General features: G+C 46.2%; 1 protein-coding gene across 2 annotated transcripts in view; it reads right to left on the bottom strand.

Annotated features, from left to right (window-relative positions):
• The window catches only part of MTERF3 (mitochondrial transcription termination factor 3), a 703,041-nt gene that overhangs the window by 329,670 nt on the left and 346,749 nt on the right, over positions 1-26,622 (bottom strand). The window lies entirely within an intron of this gene.

Consider the following 26,622-nt stretch of genomic DNA (forward strand, 5'->3'; position numbering starts at 1 on the left):
ATAGTGAGGTCGCATTCAGGTATTCTCACATGGATTCAGGCAAGTTCTTAGGCAGAAAACAAGTCTAGAATCCTATAAAAAGAACCAGCAACTTCCTTTTTCCTTTGTGCATTGAGGTTGGCTGCAGGAAGGCGAGGTAGGCCTGTTACCCAACAGGCGTTGGCAACACATATTTTTGAGGCGTTATGCAGGATTTCTTTTTTCTTTGGGAATTGTATGTATCAGGATTTGAAAACATTTGGTTCTAAAGGGGAAACCTTATTTCTTTATTGGTGAGCCAGGCACTTTAGTATTTAATTTGGAAACCAATTTATGTTAGTTTGGTCGGGAATCTTTTTCTTTTGTGTTGTGATATAAATTAGAAATCTTACTTAAGTTGGCCAAAACCTTTATTTTTAACTTACTTTTGAAAGCAGTTAATTTGGGAAGTCAGTGTTGCGGTTAGGGAAACCTTTCATGTTAGAGAGTGGGGCAATTTATTGTGGGAAGAAACATTTGTTTAGGAGAACCTTTTTTATGTTGCGAAAAATAGCAGTAATCTGGGTGAGGAATCTGAAGTGGTTCTGTCGGTGCACGAGGATTGCATTGATCTGGATCCATAGGTGGATGTAGATCTCTTATTCCCACACTTGCAATCTGAAGAGAGGGAGCCAGAGTTAATGAACATTCTTGGGCTGAGGCACAAAGACAATTTATTACCTAGTAAATTATGATAGACGTTATTTGTAGGAATGTTGGCGGCATGAGGACAGAGGAAGAGCTTAAAGCCTGTAGCACAGCCATTACTGCAGGGATATGTAGCTGGGTCGGTACAGCAGGGGTCAGGAGGAGAAGAGATAGAACCACAAGGTTCAGGAGGAGGCATAAATCCAGTGGGGGTTCAAGGAAGACCCAAGAATTCCTCTGAAAGTTCATGGCGGGCAGGAAGACACCTGCCATTTTGCCATTATCCTCTTGGGCCTGGAATTACATTCAGATGCCTGATGGTGTGTTAGCAGCAGAGGCTGAATATGTGGAGTGCACCTTGTGCCCAGAGTCAAAGATCATTATGGGAGGGAAGATCTTTGCTATCATTTACTAAGTACCGGGTCCTGTTGAACAAACTGTGGCGCCAGGATGTTTTGACAAGTTGCACCCACAACAAGCACATACAATTGAGGATGATGAGACTGCAGCAGGGAACTCCCATGAGGGCACAAGGGAATGGCAACGCCATCAAAAAAGCAGACTTGTTGATACAGAGAGAATGTCCTGCTCATGCACTGATGGGTTGGTACCGACTCACAAAACGGTCAGGCCAGGCCCAAGGTGTGTGGGAGATAGGGTCAATTTCTCAGCGGTCAGTGCATGGACAACATTGCCCTGCAGATTGTGACATTAAGCCTAGTGTGCACGCATGTCCTCAGCCGAGGAGAATTGGCGCAAGCAGTGGACTCACTGCAGGTGGCCGCTCCAGCCAGCAGTGCAGCAGTGCCACAACCTCCTGGTGTGTTTCCACCAGCCAGCAAGGTGCTTTGAGAAACCAGAAGGTGTCTTGAGAAACCAGAAGGTGTCTCTCCCACTAGTGCCCGGGGATCTGTCATCCAGGTGGCCAGGACACGGCCATCGCTTTTGGATCCAGTTCCTGGGGTGAACCAGTGCGGGAGGATCACCTGGGTGAGGGGTCTTTGGGGAGTGGGATGCCGGATGGTGAGATGCAGTACACCTTCCTTATAACACCTTTACCCCATCCTACCAGGTAGGAAATTTAGGAACTCTACCCCCCCTTTTTACAACATGAACACTTTCACATTGACAGCCTGCTATGTGAGAAAACAGACTAACACTTGAGCAGTATACCTGACGTGTCCCAATACAATGGTCCGGTAAGGTCAGGCAATTACTGACCATCACATACACCTGACTTCCATTAAAGCTTCCCCGCATTGATAAAAGGTTGAGCATGAGAACACACTCTGAGCGAGGCAAAGCACACAATGAAACAACAGTTTCGAGAAGGCAGCTGAATGAAAGAAGGAAGACAGCAAAAGAGAAGGGGACAACAAGGAGGGAAGTTCCCTTGACCTTTTCGACAAGGAACCGTTCCTTTCCAGAAACCTCGAGACTAGAAAGCGTAAGACCAGCAAACCAGGCTGAAGAATCCTGCATTGTGTGCCGGAGATACCCGGGGCCCTCCCGCGTCAATAATCAAGGCGGGGAGAAGCAACAGCAGCCGTGGTACCATCCTTGGCTCCAAGAACAAAGCCGCGTCAGTGAAATGAACACAGCTGGTGAGTTGGGGAGACTGATACAAGACCGGTCTGTGTAGACGCTAATGTTGCAAGCTGCAAGATTGTACGGCGAGCGCTGGAATGAACATTGTTCAAAACACGTGTGATAAGAGACGCAAGTAAAGCTGAAGTGCTGATGAGTGATTGAACTTTAAAAGCAAGATACAATACCTTTGACAGAGTGGTCCGGCACAGCGTGGGTGCTCAATCAAAGGTCTCTGTAAGGTATCCAGCTGAGAAGTGGCAAAAGTGAAAGTGAGAAAAAGGTTATCTCAATAAGAGAACAAGTAATTGTGTATCGAAGTGGCCCTCTGACGGGCCAAGCAAAATCCTGCGCACAGTTGAAAGACTTCGATTTTGATGAAATAGAGAAAGTTTGGAAAAGTAGATAAATTTGGTCCGAGCCCGGCATAGGGAGACCAATTGAAGGTTCTGTGTTAAAGTGGTTCTGAGCCCGGCAGAGGGGGACCCGGAGTGAACAGTAAATCACCCGAGAAGTTGTACATGTGAAACCCTAAGAAAAAAGGAACTTTAATGTTTGTCGTGTTGCATCAGGCCCTCCAAGATATGAGACTTTGAACGGCAAAGAGAATTTGGCACAGAAGGCTCTGATGTTAATGTTGTTTTGAACTGCATCCTTGTGCTAGAGAAGCCAGAGAGTGTGCTAAACTTGAATGTGCCGCCTTGGCCCGTGCTGAAAACATGGGGAAAGGAAGTCAACGGATTGAAGATCCTGACATGTCATTTCTTGACCACTTTTCTTTTGCATAACATTGTTTGCCACACTATTTGTATTTAGAAGTAAGGATTGGCTATAGGTTTATTAGTATAGGCCCTTTTATTTTGACAGACTCGACTAGGACTGCATTATTATTATTTGATGGTTGAAGCTTGCTCCCATCTTTAGATTTAGGATTAGATAGGCGTTTTTCAAACCCAATTGAAGTTCAATAAACACCCTTGTGATCACTTGTGTCTGTCTTACTGTTTGATACCATGCCTTCCTTACAGTGTGCTCCGTCGCGCCTGGCCTAGGCTTCTCGGGCCAACCACGGGGCTGTAACGGCCGTCCAGCTTCCAGGCATTACACCTGCTTGCCTCACCAGTTGTCACTGCGGCTCTACTGCATCATACACAGGCAAGCCCCTTCAGCAGCTTCCCACACAGTGTTGCTGCCCTCTGGATAGCATTAGCCACGGGTTTAGTTGATCTGTTAGCAGCGGTGTAGCAACGCTCAAAACTGTCAACGTACTGAGCAGCCATCTTTGTTCCTCCCCCCATTCTGAACTTTGGGCTAAGCCAGCATATGCATTTGGTATATTTATGCTGTCCAAGAGGCAGAGGGATGGAGGAGGCATTTTAAGTACATTTGCTTGCAGCACACTGCTAAAATCTGGACAGAACTAGAATACATTAACCTGTTACAACCTACTGAGTTAGGCTGCCAAGAGCCAAAGAGAGCGTCATTACAATCCATTAAAATCCGGGAAAGAGAAAGACACAGCAGAAGCAGCCGTGCTAGAGCGAGAGAGGCTGGAACGATGAATGAGATCCTGGGAGTCCTGCTGGTGTGACGGCGCAAGACAGAGTCCACAGAAGGAGAGGCAGGCAGCAGGCAATGCCGGAGAGAGAGGGCAATACTAGAGCTGAGAGCTGGAGCAGGCGGTGTGAACTGACTGTCGAGCAGGCTTTCCCAAGAAGGGTCAGAAGCCGTTACGAGGAGCTACAGAGTCCGGGTAAGTGCCTGGGACAGTCAAACGCACAGGGGTGCTCCGAAAGACCTTTCACATAGTAGCGGTCTACGTTAAGAAGCAATTTTGTATTTATTGATTACCAGAGTGAAAGCAACAAAGTTACATCCATTGAATACCAAACTGAATGAAAGAGGCCAAGTTGCTTATATTGAATACTGAACTGAATGAAAGAAACCAAGTTGCTTATATTGAATACTGAACTGAATGAAAGAAACACAGTTGTGCCTATTATATTTCGAATTGAACGAAAGAAGCAAAGCATCATCTTTGGAATATCGAGTTAAACGAACTAAGATGCATTTTTTGAACATTGAATGAGAGGAAATAAACAAAAATGCATACATTGAATATTGAATTGAATGGAATAAGCTAAACGTATACCTAATTAATTAAAGCGAAAGGAAAGAACAACCTTGTCGCATTACTGCACAATGAACTGCACACCAGTAGAAATTTAAGACGAATGACAAATCCTGAGTGCAAAGTTGAAGTCAAGGTTGAGAAACCACTGATATGTGAAAGTCAAAGAACTGCATTTGTGAAAATACTTGTTTTGACTAAATACTGAACTACTCAGGGAAACCTGGAAGTTCCTGGTTGTGTGACCTGTAATGGTTGGACCGTGTAGTCTAAAACTGCAGAGAACTACTATTCATTGAACCGAGAACTGGTGAAAGTGACTGAACAGGTTCCTGGTTGCGTGACCTGTAATGGGTGGACATTGTGTAGTCTAAAACTGCGCCAAGACCAGAGAACCCTGATATGCTAACAAGGAAGTTTGTTGTTGTGGAAGAAAGAAACCAACCATTGATGTATACCAGTCTTGGGGAAAGGAACCCTACGTTGTAAAGAACTGTTGAAATACAAAACCAGAGCTCCAAGATACTTCTTTTTGTGTCATCTTGTTATATTGATCTTTGGGAAGGGAACTCTAACACATGTTGACTTAAGAATGTTTTGAACTTGGGGAAGGGCATTCCTACCTTCACAAAAGTGTGGAACTTTGTTCCTGCAAGTCCAAAAGAAGATTAATTGAACATTATACAAAACTTATTGATATGGGGAGAAGAGAAGCTGAAGTGTAAGCCCGAGCTGCAAATAGCTCAGCACTTTACTTTTGGAACTGTCATGATTCACCGTTTCTGCCCCTTCTGGGCTCAGAATTTTGTCTATCTCATTGTCTGTCCCAGAATATGATGCTACCCTTATCCGCAGAAACCCAGGCTTCCAAACATTCATCCATTTGTGTGTCCAACATTCCCAGGTACCTGAGAAATACCAACAATTTTCAGACGTATTCTCATCAGCTATTGTTCAATCATTACCTCCTCATCGTTCTGAAGGCTGTGCTATCGACACTGAGAATTCTGCAGTTATACCATTTGGAAGGATGTTTATACTTTCTGAAGCCGAGAAAAAAGCTCCAGGTGAATACCTGGACACCAACCTCCCCAATGGAACCATTCGTCCTTCTAAGTCTCCTGCGGGGGCCTCATTGTTTTTTGTGCCCAAGAAGGATACCAAAGAACTCCGATCCTGCCTGGACTACCGGGGTCTTAATCAATGCACCCTTAAGGAACGTTATCCGTTAACACTCATCTCAGATATCTTGGAACCTGTGCGCGGCGCCGTCATCTTTACCAAACTTGACTTGCGAGGCGCATACCATTTGATCCGTATAAAGGAAGCGATGAGTGGAATACTGCCTTCAGGACACCCTTTGGACATTTTGAATATTTAGTGATGCCATTTGGTCTAGCAAATGCTCCAGCAGTTTTCCAGCGCTTTATGGACAGAGCTTTTTCAGACATGCTATTCCTTTTTGTTATTGTTTATCTGGATGACATTTTGATTTATTCCAGTGATTCCATACTACATCAAGAACATGTGACTCTGGTTTTACAATGCTTGCGAGAAAATAAACTGCGGGCCAAGCCAGAGAAGTGTGTTTTCCATGTCACTACTCTTCATTATCTGGGGTTTGTTTTAAGTCCTCAAGGAATACGAATGGATCCTGCCAAGATTGACTCTATCCTTTTGTGGCCTGCCCCTACATCAGTAAAACAGATATAATCCCTTCCAGGGACTTGCACATTTTTATAGGAAGTTCATCCCTACATTTTCTGCCATAGTACAACCTATAGTTGCATTATTGAAGAAAGACATACCCTTCAACTGGTCTTCGGATCAAGAGACCGCCTTTCAAGAACTAAAACAAAGATTTACGCAAAGACCCATCCTGGCTCAACCTGACATCAATAAACCTTTCCTGGTGGAAACTGACGCAACTGACTATTGCATACGGGCAGTCCTAAAACAAGAATCCGAAGACCAAGAAGAACATTCCATTGCATATTTGTCTCGAACCTTGAATCCCAGTGAAACACATTACTCAGTATTGGAGAAGGAATTGCTCGCCATCCGGCAGGCTTTTACAGAGTGGCGTCATCTACTCTTGGGTGCCAAGTTTCCTGTACAAGTTCAAACTGATCATCGGAATTTACAGGTCCTTCAGTCCCTGGAGTGTAGAAACAGTCGTCCGGCTCATTAGGCCTTCTTTTTCGCCCAATACCAGTTTCACATCCACCACGTACCCGGTATAACCAACATAATAGCTGACGCACTATCCAGACGTCCTGATTGCGAACCTGATGAAGCCCGTGCCTTTCCAAAGATGTTTCCCGAATCTGTGTTCATTGCCCAGGCCAACTCTCTATTGGATAACATTCGCACTGAAACCCCACTCTCTGAACTCTGGAAGGAATACACCAAGACTAACAAATGGTTTCTCATTGCCAAGGATGGTTATCTCTTCAAGGACAAATGTCTGGCTATACCTACACAAACCCTAAGAACCAAGATAACAAACCTCTGTCATGATACCTTCCATTCCGGGCATCGGGGCATTACGGCTACTCTTCGACTCATCCAGAGAAACCTTTGGTGGCCTAGAATGGCTGATGATATAAAGGCATACATCCAAGCCTGTGCTGTCTGCAGTCAGAACAAGTGCGACAATAAAAAACCAGTTGGTCTTCTTCATCAACCTACATTGCCAGACCGACCTTGGGAGATAATTGCCACCTATTTCATTGTAGAATTACCTCTTTCCAAAGGCTTCACAACCATCATGGTTACCATCGACCTGTTTACCCATATGACCCATTTCATTCCCTTGGATAAGCTACCATCAGCACAAGATATGGCAGGACTTTTCTTGAACAACATCTTTAGATTACATGGCCTCCCTTCCAAAATCATCTCAGACCGTGGACCTCAATACATTTCCCAGTTTTGGAAGTACTTGTGCCAAATGTTGGGTATTCAACGATACCATCCTCAGACCAACGGGATAACCGAACAAGTAAATAAGACCCTAGAACAGTACCTACGATGTTTTGCCTCCCAGGTCCAGGATGACTGGTCAATTTTGATTCCAGTAGCTGAATTTGCATACAACAATTCTGACCACTCTGCCATTAAGACAAGTCCTTTCTGTTGCAGTCAAGGATTCCATCCATCTGTTCTGCCGACACTCCTGCCTCACTCCACCCCGGTTCCTTCTGTTGATTCCTGGGTAGAGAATTTGGTTACTGTACACAAGGAGGTGAGAGGACATCTAGAAAAGGCTAGGATGGATGTTAAACAATATGCTGATGCCAGGAGGAGACCTGGCCCTATGTATGCCATCGGCGACAAGGTCTGGGTTTCATCTAGACTTTTGCCTCGACATCTACGACCCAACAAGCTGGGCCCAAAATTCTATGGGCCCTTTGTGATACAGAAGATCATTAACCCTGTGGCATTTTGACTTCAAATACCAGAATCCTGAAAGAAGATCCATCCCGTTTTTCACACCTCTTTGCTTAAACCCTATTCTCAAAACACCAGGACAGCTCTACAACCTACCTATGTACTCATCAATGATCAAATCGATTTTGAAGTTTCCAGGATATGCGATTCAAGATACAGAACAGGTCGACTGCAATACTTAGTGGAATGGAAAGTATATCCTCCCAGCGAATGAACACAGGAACCTGTGTCCAACATGAATGGCCCCTGTTTGCTACAGAGGTTCCATCTAACCCATCCAGGTAAACCAGGTGGATCACAGTTTAAGAAGGGGCATGCTGTCATGATTCACCGTTTCCGCCCCTTCTGGACTAAATGGTCCATCAAACACTGCAACACCCTTTCTAGTGTACACCCAACATGGCCGATGCCATTACGACGTTCCCTGTCTAGTGTTTCAACTGACCTGCCACTTCCTAGAAAACAGACGCGGCTCTGCGCGTCTCAATGCTACCTTTCTGAAGTTCAGGCAAGTGTGTGTCTAACTTCCCTTACTCCCGTGCTACTCCCTTGTTTAGCGGTTTCCAATTCCTTTCTGGTAATATTCGGGTCTACCCGCGCTTACCGCTTGTGGAATTGTTCTTACCGCCTTCTCCTCGGCCCTTGCCCGGATCCGTACTGCACTCGTACTCTGCCTTCGATACGGTACCAGCCTTCTGATTCCTTCCTGGTTCCCAAACCCTTCCCGGACTCTGTTCTATACCTTCCTGATCCTCCCTGGGAAACTGAACGCCTGCATCTCTAGAAGACTGGTACGCTAGCTGCACACTGGCGACAGAGGACGCTCGCCCGTGTCTGTACAAGTCCCGAACCATCAGAAAGAAGGAGAAACCTCACAAGAACAAGAGTTCAAAGGATAAACAGGTGAGATTCAAGGCAAAGTGTGACATGAACACTATTTAGTTTATGGTTGACATCCCAACACATTGTTCTATTTTAGTTGTGAGGGCAAGTACAGGTTTTAGACAGACTTTTCAGTTGGACATTAGATTAAGACTTTCCTCAGTTTCTTTAGGGATGGAAATCCCACCTTAGTTTAGGGTAAATTAGGTCTTAATCCATCCTGACAACTTCATTAATAAAGGCTTTTTGATATATGGAATCTGTTTTCTGTGTCTCCTTTCATGATGCCAATCTCACAGATTACATTGCTGGAGTCTGTCTGCAGTGCTTTTTACTTGTGAAGGAGTCGTTGTCATACCAGCCGCAGAAGCGAACTTCTTTTAATCACAGTTGCTGTGTGGAGCATGGTGCAGAGAGTGGTTTGCTGAGTGGTCTACTGTGGTCCAATGAGGTGCACGGAGGCGCACAGAGACGGCGGACCTTGGAGGGAGGTTCTTCCTCGACTAATTTTGAGTCTTGACATTTTATTTGGAGACCGCAGTTTTAGTTTTTCACATGGTAATTGAAAGTTGGCCGCTCTTGTAATTCGCCTGCGGTGCATGTGCTCTCCGATGGGGATCCGAGTGGGGAGAGCTGTGGTACGCAGATTGAAAATAGACAGAGGATTAACAGCAGCAATGTATGCATTTCACAGTGGCACGAAACATACAGATCAGACAATACATTAACAAATGTTGGAAATGGCTAAGGAAATGCCATTACCAGAGTCTCCATTAGAAGGGAGCAGTAGCTGAATTAAAACTGTCCCTGAGCATGATGTTACCGTTAAGAGCAAGGAAACAAAAATCACAGACTAATTTGGACTTAATAACAACGAGTCTGGTGAGCAAGGGGAAGATGCATTGCCTCAGCAAACGCTTTTGCCTGAGATGGTGCAGCCTTCCATTTCGGTTGCTGGAATGCTCAGATCTGTGGCGGCAGCTGGGGAGTTAGGGATACAGAGGGAATTATACTCCCTCTTTTTATTCAGGTGAGTAGGGGGTTTTGACTGAGGATACTATAACTTCATATGTATCCACCCCTTACCGGCAAGAAGAAAACATTTTAATTCCCCTCTTAACAATACGAAGGCAGACAGTAATGCAAACGCCCAGGCTGCTTAGATCGCCCTCAATCAAGTGATCTCTACTTTCGCATCAATGTATGAAAATATGAAAGCAGAAGTGAGAATGCACTCAATTGCTTTGGGTGTAAGTCAAGATAAGTTGGATACTTTGAACAACAAGGCAGGACTCATGGTGATAATTCACTCAAGTCATGACAAAGAGAGATCAGACTTATCCCAGGCTATTTTAATGCTTCAAAACACTGCCCCTGTATCTCAGCCAATAGTAATTTCGAATAGTAGTTAACACGAGGACGATTTGGTCAGGCAAGAGACCCGTTCCGGGGAGGAACTCGACAACATAGATTTCGATCTGAGGCACTTTTTCTTCGACCGCCATGAGGATGACGAGTGGTGTGAGCCACTCCGTGATCGGGACCCTTTGGCTTTCTTCCGATGAGGAGATTCTCAACTCATCGGAGGATTGCTTTTTCGATGGGGTTGGCGGAGGGGATTTATGAGACCTACCTGAAGCTAACCTCCCCCTATGCTCTTTCAGGGATTTTCGCTGTCATCGACAGGGAGGACCCACACTCCGATGTTAAATGAGTGGATCCTAAGCATCACAGACACACCCGATGGGGGTCCAAATAATCCTCGCACAAGTTTTTTAGGATTTAACAATCCCAGAGTCTTTGGCACATAATAAACAGTGCATAGCCTCAGAGGTGAAGGGCACAATTATTAATATCCTTAGTGTAGTGATTGACAACTTCTCGGAGGAAGAGGAGGAGCCTCATATGGGGTTTCCTCTGGATGCGCTTAGAGAAGGAGTTAGAGTTGCGGATAGTGCCAACTCCATGCCTTAAACCAGTAATGCCTATATTGAATATAAGTCGAATTTCATTAATAGAGGTGGGGCAATGGATGGAAATCAAGAGGGAAAGCTATGTGGCAAGGTGGAATTACCTCAATTGCCGAAACCGACAGTTCAATCTATTCACACCCAGTGTGATTTGGTAAAGGAGGGTAGGGCTAGCCAGCCGTTGACAAACTGTGGTGGGACAGGAATCACAGCATGCCTCTTGTTCCACACACGCCTCAAATGTAAAATCTATTGCGATGCAATGGGAGAGTCCAAGTGTCAAACAACGCATGGTTCGAATGGAAGTTAATGAGGCGGGGGATGTTCCAATCAGAACAAGTCTTCTTTCCCAACAGATATATATGGCCCCCCTCTGCCTGTTCATACTGTTGACTCCTTACAGCAAACAAATGCCTCAGATTGTAGTCTGGTTCCTCTGGATGTTAATGGGGCAACATACATGCATGAGAAGTTGTGTCCCTCAAGAGCTTTGAACCTCATGGGTGGTCATGAATCGATGCTAAAAAGGGTCCCTTCAACATTCTCATTTTTGAAGGGGGCCAGGGGTCCGGAATTAATTCATATTACAAAGGGCCATTCCAATGAGGCCCAAAAAGGACATTAAAACCACATGTGCCTCACATGCTTCTTCTCAGCACCTCCTGTTTAAAATAATACTTGAAAGTACTTTTTTAAAGACAATCAGAGGCCACTTTTAAACAGATCTGGCATGTTACTACTGTTTGCAGAGATTTTAAATTTAAGTGCGATATCCTCAAGAGATATAGAGAGGGTTGAATTTTTAGATCAAGGGAGCACTGATGGCGTTCTCCTTAGCTTCGAGTCTAGAACAGTCTATGAATTGGTGCTAAAGGAGTCGAGCACACTTAGGCAAATTGGTTTCCAGGCTACTTCATTTGAACCTAGTGTGCTACATAAAGGGAGGTCGAGTGGAGAGGCATATAGAGTAGTTAGGTTTGCCCATAATGAAACTCCTGAATAGGATGGCCTGCACATTCAAATTAATGTAATTCTTAGGAGGGCGAGAATTGCAATAGAAATCATAAACAACACTAGTCCTGGATAGCAGGATCTCTAAACAAAGGTACGTAGAGGACTCTTCGAACAGGCTCTAGCACCAAGCTCTTTGAATATAGTATCATGGAATTCAATAGGTCATATACAGTTGTTTACTAATCCCGAGGTAGGAGGTTAAGACATTTTGAAATTGTATGCTTGCAAGAATCTTGGTTGATCGAACACCCTGCTTGGGATGGGTACACTGTTCGCTATCAGCCTGCCACTAAAAGCCTTCTGGGGAGACCCAAGGGAGGCTTGATAAGTTTGTTAAAATCAGAGTGCTGGTTTATTGGTGTTAAGAAATATGATATCAGAGAAGGTCTTTTGGTAGTGGAATTTAGTATTAAGGAGAGGAGCGCGGTCATACAATTTTTGTTATGCAATATTTTTGGGCACACAGGTGTATGTCCCTTGGATTCATTCCTGAACAGTCTGCTGGAACACATCACCTTTTGGATGGGTAAGCACGTTAATGGACATGTTCTGGTTTTGGGAGATTTTAATTCAAATCTAGTTAAAGAACTGCAGTCAAATAAATCATCTTTTCTTACTGCAACGGCCAATGGAGCGGAGTACATTTTGGTGTATTGTAGTAAAGATCAGAAAGAGATGTTTGAAAATCCGAATGCAGTAAAAAAACAAGATTGAAGGAGATTGATTGGATTAAGATGATTGCCTCAGTCAGAAAATATAAAACCCATTCCACTTTTGCCAGGATCGAAAAGCCATTGGGAATGCTGGCCACTTACTTGAAGCAATTCCCATGTCTAAGAATACAGAGTCAATTTCTACGCTTCTGTTTGAATCTTTTGCCCACATGGGAAATCTTGGCTAAAAGGAGAATGGGTCTAGAGACAAACACGTGTTGCTACTGTAAAATAACTAAAGAGTCCTTATACCACTTGATGGCGGAATGAGCACCGCCAAGAGACATTAGAACGAGATTCCTGAGTAGAATTTCTACATTCAGTAATGAAGATCTGGCACAAGTAGTCTGGTAGAGGCTAATTGCGGGCAATGAAGTTTTTCTACATACAGAGGTTATTAGAATGATGGACGAGCTAGGATTTACTAGAAAGTATCAAAAAAGCATTTGTAGATGCTGTGTTTAATTGTATGATGCACTGGATAATAACGGTTTAATTCTCTGCTTATGTGGCTTCTCGCCACCTAACTAGAATGGATTTTGATTTATTTTAGTATTATAATTGTATTTTATGTGATAATGTGAATGAATGCTAAATGTCTGAATATATGATTCAATTATTTACATATTGAAATGACTGTGATGGAAGATTGTATTATTTAAGAATTCGTTTTTTAGAATTGGCAAATTTCATTTGTTATCTAATGGATTATGTAAGTATTGTTGATGTGTAAACGTTCTAATTTTTAATATAAAGACAATTAAAAAAAATTATAAAAATAAATAAAAATTCACATGATTCAAAAGGGATGGAGGTGCCAAAACAGTTGAGTCTCTGAATCATAGAGTAAAGACTGAAAATGTTGGCAAATGGTTAAATTGTCTTAGTAACGTATGCCTCCATAAATTAAATGGTGTAGTAGAAGGTAATTTGGAGGGTTTCCCAACTTGGCATAATGGTACAGCCTCATCCATCTTGGATTACATCTTTCTGGATGAGGTTCTCTTTGGTAAATGTAAATCCTTAGAAATAACCAAGAACATTTGGAGTGATCACTGCATGTTGAAGTGTTCATTCAACCTGGGATTGCACTCAACTTGTGAATTTTATAAGGAGGTACTGGCTCCAAATGCTGCATCTAACAGAATCATATGGAATGGCACCCCTATTGAAAGAGCAAATAATGAGTTGGCAGATGTAACGCGGCCCACCTCGTATGACTGGAAGTTTCTTACAAATGTACTCATGATCATTTTAATACATTTTTTGATGAAATTACGGATCGATCTTTGGGGAAGAATCTAAATAGGAAGGATCAATTAATTTAAATAGAAGGTCCCATAATTATAATTCCAATTTAGCAAACGAGATGGGTCAAACGGAGAGAATAAAAAAAGGTGAGATAATAAAAAAGATTAAGCAGCAATTTATAAATTGGGCGAAAAAGAAAATCCAAGCTTTGCTCTTTCAGGCTGATGCAGAGGAATGTTAGCCTGTCTCAATTTAAGGGGCACAAAATCTTTTTGGAATCTGGTTAACTTTCTGAACACAGAGCATTGTGAGATGAGGATTAATGCTGTTTGGGTGTTGCATATTGAGACCTTCTATGCAGAGACATGGCGCCCGAGTGATCTGGGTACAGGTATTACGTACAATAACAGCCAATTTGATAATATTCGTGAATACGATGTGGAAGACGTATATAGAATAATTATGGGAGCTAGTAATCCCAGAGCCCCTGGACCTAATCAAACATCCAATAGATTATTCAAGGGCGACCTGAAAACTTGGACCGTAATACTAAAAGTACTTTTTGACAACATCCTGAGGACTGGACATTTTTCTATTACCTGGCGGACAGCCTATGTATATCCATATTTAAACGTAGTATTAGATCTGACCCTAAAAACTATCGCCCAATCACGATACTAGATGCAGATAGTATAATCTGGTATTAAAACATCTTGAGGATTGGGTGATGGTTAGCAGCAGATTTAATAAAAACCAAATACATTTCTTAAACAGCATGGGACCAATCTTAATGGGTTCATTATAGGATGTTTCCAGAGTTTAGTCAAAGGAAAGTATGAAGTTATACATTTGGCTGCCATTGACTTACCCTCTGCATTTGCTGGAGAAGTCCTGATGGCTTGTTAAAACTGGTCATCAGGTTACATGAAGATTCTAACGTACAGGTGCGTTTAAGTCATGAGGGGGCCCTTTCTTGGAAAATATCAACCCATAGCGGCTTTTTTTTTGTAAATTAGATTTTATTGATTTCAAGAAAACATCGAATGGTACAACCCAACTAGAGAGTGCAATCCCTCTGCAAGTAATTCAAACATTGGAACTTTCATGTTGTTCTTCCCCCCGTTCCCCCAGTTCTCAGTAAAACACATGCCCTTGTACGTGGAGTTTCAGACTTCAAACACACAATTCAAATCTAGAGTGGTGGTGGAGACTCCGATTGGAGCATAATGTACATCCTATGGTTGCTCTTGTTTCTGCCCGGGCCGGGCCTGGTCATACTAGGTGTCCCTGCTACGCAATGTCTCTACCCAAACATACTGCGAAATTGCTACCATTCCATCTCCATGACTGAACTCCCTCTGTGGATCGCTGCAGTGATCTTTTCCATCAGATATATGTCCTTTGCCATGTTGGTCCATTCCTTTAGGGTTGGGAGCGTCCTCCTCTTCCAGTATCTTGCATGGCATGCCCTGGCTGCCAAAAGGAGAAAGTGAACCGGGGGGGGGGGGGGTGTGCCACTATTCTTCTTGCTTGTCCAGGCCAAAAAGTACTAACATTGGGTCAGTCACACATTCCCCCCACATCTTTAATCCATCCCAAGGCCTCAGCCCAATACACCTGGACCTTCGGGCACCCCCGCCACATGTGCCAGTAATTGGCTCTGTTCCCATAACCATGCCAACACTGGGGATTCACTGTGGGGAACATTTTAGATAGCCACTTCGGATCCTATTGCCACTGGTGCAGTAGTTTAAGACCGTGGAGTTTATATTGGCAAGATATTGACGTTTGAAAGGCCTTCATGCACATTAGTTGCCAGAGATGTTTGTTCAAATATATACCCAAATCCCTTTCTCACCTCTGGCGGAGTTCCTTCCACTGCGCACCCCTTTGTCTCTAGCAGGGCACTATAGAGGAGCGAGATGAGGCCCTTCATCTCCGTATGCCCGCCGAGGACCTTCTAAACTGGGGTGATCTCTCTGGATTCGTTCCTTCCACTTCTCTCTGGTGAAAATCCCTTTTAACCTAAGGTAGAGAGGCCCAGATAATTTGCCGATACCTAGACTATCCTCCAGTTCCTGTATCCCTATGAACCTCCCTCTTTCCGACAGTTGACCCACTCTGGCGAGTCCTCCCTCGACCCATCGGGGAGGGCCACGTGGTGACTCCTCTTGTCCTCCCTCCTTTACTCAACACCTCCCAATAAACCACAAGAAACAGGTGTTTGCGGATTCTCCTCGGGAGCCGCCCCCTTGCAACCCAAAGCCATTCCCCCACTGTTGCAGGGAGCACGTGTTGGTTTTCTAGATATACCTATTGTCTCTCAGGATCCTCCCGCAGGTGTGGCAACATTGCTCTGAGCTGTGCAGCTATGTATTAGAACATCAGGTCTGGGAGCCCCACACCCCCTCGGTCTTTGGGCAATATAAATGTATCGTATCCCACTCTAGGTTTCTGGTTCTGCCATAAGAACCGCAGGATCTGTGCCTTGGCCTCCCTCAAGAGGATCTCCGGTGCCCTGACTAGCAGCATCTGGAAGAGATACAGCACTCTTGAGAGAAGGTTCATTTTTATAGCATTAAGCCTCCCCATCCAAGACAGTTTTCCCTTACCCCAGGTCGTCATCTCGCTACATAGCTTATTGAAGAGAGGGGGGTAGTTGGCTTGACCCAGGTCCTCCCAGGTCTAACAATAGTAACACCCAAGTATCTGATGCTGCCCAGCTGTATTTCCAGCCTGAGAGGCCTCAGCTCCTCGACATCCCTACGGCCATCTTCAGAGAAGGGGAAGATGACCAATTTTCCTTATTTACCCTGAAGTCCGAGAATAGATCATACTCCTCATATCGCCAGGGCAGCCGGGGTAGGGCTTGCAGGGTTAACTAGGTGTAGCAGTACATTGTCTGCGCAGAGCCCCACTTTGAATTCTCTGCCACCCACAGCAATCCCCTCCACCTGGGGGGCCCTTCTGAGCCGCTCTGCGAGCACCTTCATTGTGAGCGCAAACAGGAGAGGCGAGAGGGGGCAGCCCTGTCTCGTACCTCTCATCAGGCCAAATGGCCTTGACAGCTGCCCATTAACTGTCACCCGGGCCACCGGGGATGCATACATTGCACGTATTCCTCTTAGGATCCGCTCACCAAACACGTATTTGTGTAGAACCCCGCAGAGATAACTCCAATCTATGCGATTGAACGCATTCTCAGCATCCAATGTGGCCAACACTAGGTTCCATCCCTTCTTCGCTGCAGCCTCCATCAGGAGCAGCGTTTTGCGCAAGGTACTGGCGCCCTGCCTGCCCTGAATGAACCCCACCTGGTCAGAGTGGACCAATTATGGCATGGGCCCCTCCATTTTCATGGCCACGACCCTGGTGAAAATCTTGGCGTCGACGTTTAAGAGAGAGATGGGGTGATATGATTTGCAGCTCTCGGGGTCACATCCAGCCTTAGCTATGACAGTTATCAATGCTCTACCAAAAGAGGGGGCACCTTCCCCGAGGTCAAACTACTGTTAAACAGTTTTGCCACGCTTGGACCAGGGAACCTGCAAAAGCCTTATAAAACCATGCTCTGTACCCGTCATCCCCTGGAGCCTTCCCCAACTTCAGCCCACTAATTGCCCTCAGCACTTCCTCCTGGGTGATTGGCCTTTCCAATTATGCAATCTCGCCTTCTTGGAGACTCGGCAAGGGCACACCCCTTAGGTATCTGTCCAGCTACCCCTCCTCAACCCCTCCCTTCTATTCTGTATAATTGCTTATTAAACAAATTCCTGCACCACCTCCCCCGTTGAGGAATGTGGTTGCCCCCCTGACTCCTTAATAACCGATACCCACCTTTTGGCACTCTGACCCCAGAGCCTAGCTGCCAGCAGGACATCAGCCTTATCCCACTTCTCACAGTATCTTTGTTTAAGGAACTGTAGACTAAAAATCACCTTCCCAACCTCCAATTCCTTCAACTCCTGGCGTTTATCCTTTGCCAGCCATAAGTTATCCTCCTCTTTCCCTGCGTCATCCGATCCTAACATTTCCAACCTGCAGATCTCACTCCTCAGCTTCTCAATCAAGTGGGTCCTGACTCTTTTCTTGGCCGAGCCCTCTCTTATCATAAGGCCCCTCCAGGTCTCCTTGGCTGCTTCACATACCAAGCCGGTTCCACCTCCCCCGTATCGTTGAAGCGAAAGCAGTAGTCTATCGCCTCCCTCATTTCATCAGCAAAGGCAACGTCACTCAGCAGGACGTCATTACATCACCATAGTGATTTCCTGGGTCGTAGGTCCATCAGTACTATGCCCATGTCAACCATGTCATGGTCCGACCAACTGATGGGGATGAGGTCGCTCGCGGAAACCCTTTGGACGTGCTGCTGGTGCAAAAACCAATAATCAATCCTTGTTTGGGACCCGTCGACTGGAGAGAAAGTTAATAGTAACAGGAGGGACAGCCAGGACTAAATGGGCTGGAGAGACCATGTATACAAGGGGTTTGTCCTGTCCTTAGAATCACTTTCTTGCAATCAATTCTTGCAGTACTCATTTAATCCTTCAATAACAACCAGAAAACTAACTGACAAGTTTGAGTCACTGGGAGAAATAACCATCCAACCACTAAGATATGTCTACAGTTGCCTTTTTATTTGGCTACACATGTAGATTTTTTGTATTTTTTCTAAGCAAAGTCAAGTTTGGCTCATAACAAAATACAGGGCTTTGATCGTATGTACAAACCAATCTGTGAGTGACGCATACAATCAAAATGATGATAGCAAACAAATGAGGGCTTTAACTTGCCTCAGTTTTGTGCCTATTCATGTACCCATAGTTGAACGATCAGACAAAATATTGCTTCATATCAGTCAAAACCTGCATGTTCATTAGCAATTCATTGGGTATTTTTAACTATTGCAACTTATTATTTTGAATTCAACATATTAGGCAGAGTTAGTTATAACATTGTATGTACAAAAATGCATACAAATCAAACAAATGCATCTCAGACACCTGATATGTTGTGTGTGTGAACATTGTCACTTGCACATTCAACCATAGACAGGGTGGCTTTGAGTCTAAAGGTCTAATTGCTGGGTGTCAGTTACCAGGGGTCTGATGTATTGGTCCACTGAGTGTGGAACTGAGACCTGGAGGTGAGGTCTACTGAGGCGTGGCGTTGGAGGGATGACCAGGAAACTGGTCGACGTCTAGGTGTAAATGAAGAATAGTTCATGTGGTCCTCACTCAGCTGTTCCCCTGGTGGGGGCTGGACGACCACTGACGTTTCGGGTTTGATTGAGTGTCAACATTCATCTGGGGCCAAGTGTTAGCAGGTCTCCCTAGGGAAAATAGATCAATGTATATACTTTAGTATAAAGTGTAATGGACGGTAACATCCTGGTTAAGGATGATCAAACGAAAAGGTGAAGGTAAAAGGGCCCTAATAAAATGTAGGGTATACAGTAGGTAAAGGACCTAAGGCCCGGTAGCACAGGGACTGACCTTAAAATAGAGCTGTGTAGAGGTAAAAGCTCTAAATGTTTAACTCTGAGGAAGTGGAAATCCAATGGAAAGGAGCCGCTTCTATCTTCAGAAACAGCAAAATAGGCGTAATGAAGCAGCCTTGTCGTACCGGGGAAGGTGTTGCTTGCATTCCCAACAGGAAGGCTCCTGGGTTGGTGAACACCATTCTGCAGTAGGGCACAAGGGAAGGGGGGAAACGGGTCCAGGGACAAACAAGTCTGTGTGTGGAAGGACCGTGGAAAACAGGGAGTCCTCGTGAGTAATGGACCGTAATGAGATATGGCAAGGCCATTCCCTGGTTGTTGTCAGGCGGTAACACTCACCTCGTGAGTAGCTATATGCTTCTGATGCAACGGTGGAGCGGTATGCCCGTGATCCTCATCTATCGGCAGTGAGAGCTGTGTGTCTGCGATGTGTGTGCACATGCGTCTAAGTGCGGTGTCTGTGCCTGGCGCATGTGCACTGTTGGATGACGCTCGTTGCCAGGGGCTATGCTGGGGAAGCGTGGATCACGTGGGTATGCCAAATGAGTCCAGGACAGGGACGGGGGCTAAGGAGAGGTGCCTCGTAGTGGGTGCTAGCTACTAGCGGCACAGACCGCCATTCAGAAAAGTGGCAACGCCGCAGGCGGCAGTGCCGGGAAAGGGGGCAAGCATTGTACCTCCCTACCTGCCTGTGTGACCAGGATCCCTAGGTGGGCTATTCTTACGGTCAGCATAAGGTACACCCAGGTGGAGAATGTGACACTGTGGAGTGTGATGGGCTTCGATAGTATTCTGGATGATAGGTTTAGTAGTTCAATGTACGCCTGTCTGATGTGCAGGGTGTCAGAGGCTGCAATGTTCGGCTGTCTGATGTGCAAACAGTCAGAGGCTGCAGCAGGGTAGCACTGTGCTGTGCCTGGAAAAAAAGTGTTCTAGGCAATACGTAGTTATGTTACTGCTGGTAGAGTCAGGGGAGCCTAGCCTTTCTGCATATATCAAAGGGCACATTTGTACATGCGGTCCTGTTGTAGGTCCTGCTGGAGGTCAAAGTGTGAACTAAGTGACCTGTGGGGACGCATATATGGAAATTGGTCAGCCCTGGGTGTAGGAGGGCAGACAAGAAGGAATGTAGCCTGATGTATAGGTACTTTAGTCTGAGGCCTACATTGAGAGTGCGCAATCTTAAGCACAGAGACCTGGGGCCTGCTCTGGCAGCAAGTAGAGGAGGGGCCAGCAGAGGTTGTCAAGGGTGGTAGTCTAGAGGGGCTGCTTCATTAAGGCCCCTGGTGATTGTTTGTAATTTAAAGATCCACTATGCCTCCTTGAAATTGAGAGCGTTGGTAATGTTGGAGGTTTCCAGTATTTTGTCAATCCCCCACCATCTGAGTGAGTCATGGCCATGTTGAAACACCATAAAGTGTCAAACGAGAGGTGCTGTGTGGACTTTACACCTGATCATGGATTTATGTTCTCCTATTCTCTTGTGTAGTGGTCTGGAGATTTGTCCCACATACCGTAGTTTGCATGGACATTCAATCAGGTACACTACATTCGATGTTTTGCAGTTCGTAAATTGCTGCAGTTCCCATTCTTTGCCTTCTATAGGGAATGATTTTATTTTTTGGGTTTGGCTACAGGCTGCGCAGCTACCACAGGGGTAGTGACCTCAGATATCGCGCATGTTCCAGAGGGTGGACCTGACATTTTTCTGTCTTGATCTGGCATGAGTGAGGAGGTCTTTGTCTCTTCTGAGTACTATCCTGGGTAGTGGATCTTCTGGTAGGCTTAGTTGAACTAAGGGCCAGAATTTTTTAATCATCCCTTGGAGTTGTGTTGTGTTGGTACTGAAAGTGGAAGCGCAAGCCATGATGTTTTCTGTGCCAGGGTTGCGTTGTTTCAGCGTAAGTAGTGCTTCTCTGGGTGTATATAGAGCTCTTTTCTTGGTGTTTTTTAATAGTTTCTTCGGATAACCCCTGCTTTCTAGTTTGTGTTGTAAATCAATTGCGTATATCTTGAGTTCCTTAGTTTCTGTGCAGTTCCTATGGATTCGGAATAATTGTCCATAGGGAAGGTTGACGCAAAGGTTTTTAGGGTGATGGCTCTTGTAATGAAGGATCTTTTTCCTATCAGTTTCCTTTTTAAAGATAGAGCATTCTAACTGGTCATTTATGACGCTGATTTTCAGGTCCAGAAATGTGATATTCAAGTTGCTGTTATTGATGGTAAATTTGATAACCTGAGATTGCTCATTGATCCAATTGAATAAGTTGTGAAGTTCTTGGCTCTGTCCGGCCCAGATGAAGATGATGTCGTCAATGTATCTTCGCCATAATTGGATATTTTGCACGGAATGGGTTGTTCGTATTGAGTACATGGCTCTGCTCATATTCTGCCATGTAAATTATGGCCATGCTGGGAGCAGAGGCCGCGCCCATGGCGGTACCACAGGTTTGTAGATAGAATGTCTCATTGAAGGAGAATTAGTTATTGGTGAGTGCTAGCTCAAGTAATTCCACTATGAAGTTTGACGGAACTCTTCTTTGGATCATATGTGTGCGAGATGGTTTCTAATGCACTCTACTGCTTTATCTTGCGGAATGCTCGTGTACAGACTTTTGATATCCATGGTTATGAGCTGGTTGTTGTTACTGTTGAAAGGCTGATGCTCAAAGATGGTGATGGTAGCCATGGTATCCTTAAGATATGATGGAGTGTTTTCACACAAAGGTTTGAGAAAATGGTCAACAAATGTACATATTGGTTCCAAGACAGAACCGCAACCTGACACTATAGGTCTCCCTGGAGGTGTGCTGCTGTTTTTATGTATTTTTGGCAACGCGCAGAATGCAGGAATTCTCCCTTCTGTGGTCTTCAGGAACAACTCTTCTTTTTCTGAGAACCATTCTCGTTCTAATGCATATTTAGTGATTTCCTGTATCTTGGATTTAATGATTGGGGTTAGATCTCTTCAATTTTTTGTAATTTGTAATTTTGTAATTGTTCTCTTCTGTGTATTGATCTGTATTTTGTACGACTATCCCGCCCCCTTTGTCTGCCGCTTTTATCACCAAATCGGTGTTGTTAGTCAGGGTTTTGAGTGCTTTGCATTCTCCTGAATTTAAGTTTTGCCTCTGGTGATCCTGAGAGGCTTGCAGTTTCTTGATTTCCTGTTTAATACATTTCTCAAAAGTGAGAATGGATGCTCGTAACTCTCCATCACTTGGGTTGAAGTCAGACTTTGGTCTTAATCCTGTGTCAACCGGTGTCTGGGGGCACTCTTTATCTTTGAAATAGATTTTCCTCCTTATGGTGTGAAAAAAGTTCGAAAATTCGCCATCTAGTTTAAACCAATCTGTGCTATTGGTGGGGACAAATGATAAGCCTTTTGATAGCAGGGAGGTCTCTTCATTCGAGAGTGAGAATCCTGATAAGTTGAAGATAGGGATCATGTATGGTGTCTCCTGTTGCTTCTGTGTCTCCATCTGGGTTGGTTCCAGTGCAGGTAATTGTAGAAGGGCATTTGTAGTTGTTGTGGAGGGGGACCCCAGTAGCCTCCTCTGAGGCGCCCGTGGCCTAATCCTTGGCCCAGAGGGCTCTCGCTCCACTGTCGGTGTACCCCAGAACGGCCTTGCTGCCTACAGTGCCACTGAGGGGGGACGTCCCTCGATTTGGCTCTGCACTGGATGTGCACCTCAACGCAGTCGTTCCCAATGGCCCGGGAAAACAACGCTTCTCGGATTGCCGGGGGGAAGCGGTACTATCTCAATAGTGACGCTGCTTGGCAGAGCCATCTTGGTACACGCCCCTGGTGGTCCGCCCCCTGCCGTTTGAATCTTTATGTTTCAGATGCAGGTGAAATCTTGGAACCTGCTGCTTTTGTTATACCAAGAATCGGAAAGTTGGCCACCTGCTGGCTGGCCTATGCTGATGACTTAATATTAGTAGACTATACCAGCATAAGTTTACAGAGTCTCCTTACTATTTCTGAAAACTATGCAAGTGCACATTTTTTTAAGATCAATGTGCGGAAAACAAAAATGTTATCATTAACAAAACGGAACAAAACAGATGGACAATGAATGAAATGCGGGGCGTGGCTTGATGGCTACGTGAGAGGACGTTCCTTGGAGGAGCTCCCGATGATCCGATCCTGATCCGGGGAAAAAAGTGATGGTTTTTGGCGGACTTTCGAGCCCACGGTGCATCTAGAGGCGTATGAAAGTGGGGGGGCATACGGTGTGTGCCCTCCCCAACGGCGAGACTGCATATTCACGGAACTAGACCCCGAAGAAGTTGGCGGTCGCGCAAAGGAAGTGGAGCACCAAGATGGCCGCCTGTGGACAAAGGGCCATAAAAGGTCAGACGAGCTGAGGAAGACAAGGTTGGTCGGAACGTGGGCGAGCCCAACCAGATAGACGGGTCGCATGCGCCTTGGACTGAAAGCAAGAACATAAGGGCGAGCCCCTACTGCAGAGGCCATGGGTTGTGGCGGACTAGTAGAGTGAACCCGCAAGGATACAGCTGGGCGCGTGGGCCCAATCGACGCAACAATATGTCTTCCAAGGTGGTGCGACCCCGGATCAAGCAGCCTACGATGGAGACCTATGCTAGGTCGCCCTTGGGCACGGAAGGGGGCAAGAGCAAAGAAACCCCTGCGGCGGCGACGGACCCACCGGGTACCATCCAGGAGGTGCTGGCAGCAATTGCTGACCTGAAGGTGGCCTGGGAGACGAAGCTGGGCCTGGCCATGAAAGAGTTGCAAGAGGGCCTAGACCTCAAGATAGGAGCGGTCCGAGAAGAAGTGAACCTGTTGCGCCAGGATGTGCGAACGATCGCGGAGCGCACTGGGGAACTGGAGCAGGAGTTGGCCCCGACCGTGGAGGCGTGCAATACACACGCCAAGGAACTTCATGCCCTCGTGCAGCCAAGGAACTTCATGCCCTCGTGCAGCGAGTGGGCAATTTGGAGGACAGAGCAGAGCAGACGGAGGGGCGCGCCAGGCGCAACAACATTCGCATAGTGGGGCCTCTGGAGGGAATGGAAGGATCGAACCCCACGGATTTCGTTGAAACCATGCTTTTGCAGGAGATTACAGGCAGAGAGCTGACCCAGGGGTTCGCGGTCGAAAGGGCGCACAGGGCCCTGACCAGGAGACCGGCTCCAGGAGCCCCCCGCGGCCGTTGATTGCAAAGATCTTGAACTATCGTGACCGCGAGAAGATTCTCGAATTTTTCCGGAAAGGGGGCACGATAGAAAGGAGGTCAGCGAATATAACAGCGTATCCGGATTACACGCTGCTTGTATAGCAGAGTCGAATGAACTTTGGAACGGTGAAGAGGAGGCTCAGAGAGGCAGGCCACCGCTACATGTTGCTTTATCTCGCTAGGTTAAAGGTGATCCATAAGAACAGATCCCTCTTCTTTGAGACGCCGAGCGATGCGATGGAATGGCTGGATATGCAAGGTCGACCACAGGAATCGGATGCCCAGATAGAAGCGGATGGAGATAAGTAGCACGCTGCAGAGGCACCCGTGAGGCCATAGCTATGACATTGGGACTAGAATATAGTTTGATATTGTGCTTGTGTGGGGGAAGTCACGGCATCTGCCGGCGGGTCCCGTTGAATTCACTTCTCCTAAATAGATGATTGGGAGCTCCTGGGAAGCAACCTCTGCACCCGATAGTAGTATACTTAGTTAGGTCACTGTTAGATTGGTGACACCCCGCGTGGTCCTTGTTTTTGGTCACGAGACGGGTCCAGACGTGGGTAAGCCTGAGATCCAGGGATGGAGCTGGGCTATTGTTGGGGGTTGGTGGGGAGGGGGGGGGGGTTGTGTGCAGTGGTGTGAGGTTGGAGAAGGGGGGAGGGGGGTACGGTTCGTTAATAGAAGGGAAGGAGCCAGGAAACGACCCTACATGGGGAACATTATGGGGAGGGATGGGACGGAGATAGACCGACTAGATGGCATCGGGTAATCTCAGAATTGTGACCTAGAATGTACGGGGCCTCAACAGCTACCTTAAACGCAACAAAGTGATGATGTATTTAAAGAGGATGCGCGTAGACATAGCCCTGTTGCAAGAGACCCACCTCACTAGGGAAAGGCTGGAGGTGGTCGGGAGGAAATGGAAGGGCACCGTTGTGGGGTCGTCACTTGGGTGGCGCCCCACATGCCGTTTCGAGTGCTTGATTCTACGGTGGACCCGGAGGGTAGAATGGTGGTGGTAACGGGTCTCTTGGAAAACAGAGAAATACACATCATAAATTTGTACGCCCCCAATAACGATACAGCGGCTTACTTTAGGACCCTCTACGGTAAACTTGGCCCCCTGGCGGGGGGTACGGTAGTGTGGGGGGGGGAGGGCTTTAACTGTACCGTAGACCCCAGTATTGATAGGTCCAAGGATAGGACAGGAAAAATGGCACCGGCGGCTAAAGCGCTGAGTACCCTACTGAAAGACCTAGGCCTAGAGGATGCGTGGAGGAGGCTGCATCCCACGGATAGACAGTACTCACACTACACAGCGCCACATGACTTGTACACAAGGTTAGACTACATGTTTGTAACAGCCAGGATAGTGAGAGAAATAGAAGGAGCAGAATACAAGGCCAGAGTGCTGTCGGACCACTCGCCCTTGGTGGTAGACTGGAGACACCAGCCCCCACGCCCACAGATCCCTACATGGAGACTTAGGACCGAGGCTCTGCAGGATGAGGGGTTTCGGGAGGGCCTGAGGGACGCCATTGAAGAATATTTTGATAAAAACACGGGAAGCGTAAGCTCTGTGGGCACACTGTGGGAAGCGTTTAAGGTGGTGGTGCGTGGGGTGGCTATTTCCCAAGTTAAAGGGCTACAGGGGGGGGTTGAAAGGGAGCTCCGGGAGGCGGAAAGAGAGCTAGAGGAGCTCACGCGTTGCGTGAGCACCGCGCATGATAACAGAACCAAAGTAGAGGAGCTACAGTTGTCCTGTAGTGCACTCTGGGATAGACTGTGCAGACTCAGCTACAGGAAATATACGGAGCGGATACACGCAGGGGGCGATAAGCCGGGCAGATTGCTGGCTTGGCTGTACAAGAGTGAGACCCCCCCGCTCGGTGATTAGTGAGATTCAGGGCGAAGGAGGTAGCATATGCAACACCCAGAAAGAGGTAAATGAGGAATTCCTTAAGTTTTACAGACATTTGTATGAGGACACGGGGGAGGATATGGGTCAAGACATACTAGACACATTGGGGGACATTGAGCTGCCCACCTTAGATGATCTAGAACGCTCTGAGTTGGACGCACCCGTCACCTCGGATGAGCTGGAGGTAGTGATTCGGAACTTGCCCACTTGCAAGGCGCCGGGTTCGGATGGGCTGCCCAGCGAGTTCTACAAAACATACCAGCAAGAGTAGCTCCAGCCACTGCTTGCCACTTTCAACGAGGCCTATGAGAAGGGAGAACTCCTGTT

The sequence above is a fragment of the Ambystoma mexicanum genome, chromosome 5q, assembly GCF_040938575.1.
Source record: "Ambystoma mexicanum isolate Mex_15411 chromosome 5q, UKY_AmexF1_1, whole genome shotgun sequence".
In the NCBI taxonomy this organism is placed as follows: Eukaryota; Metazoa; Chordata; class Amphibia; order Caudata; family Ambystomatidae; genus Ambystoma; species Ambystoma mexicanum.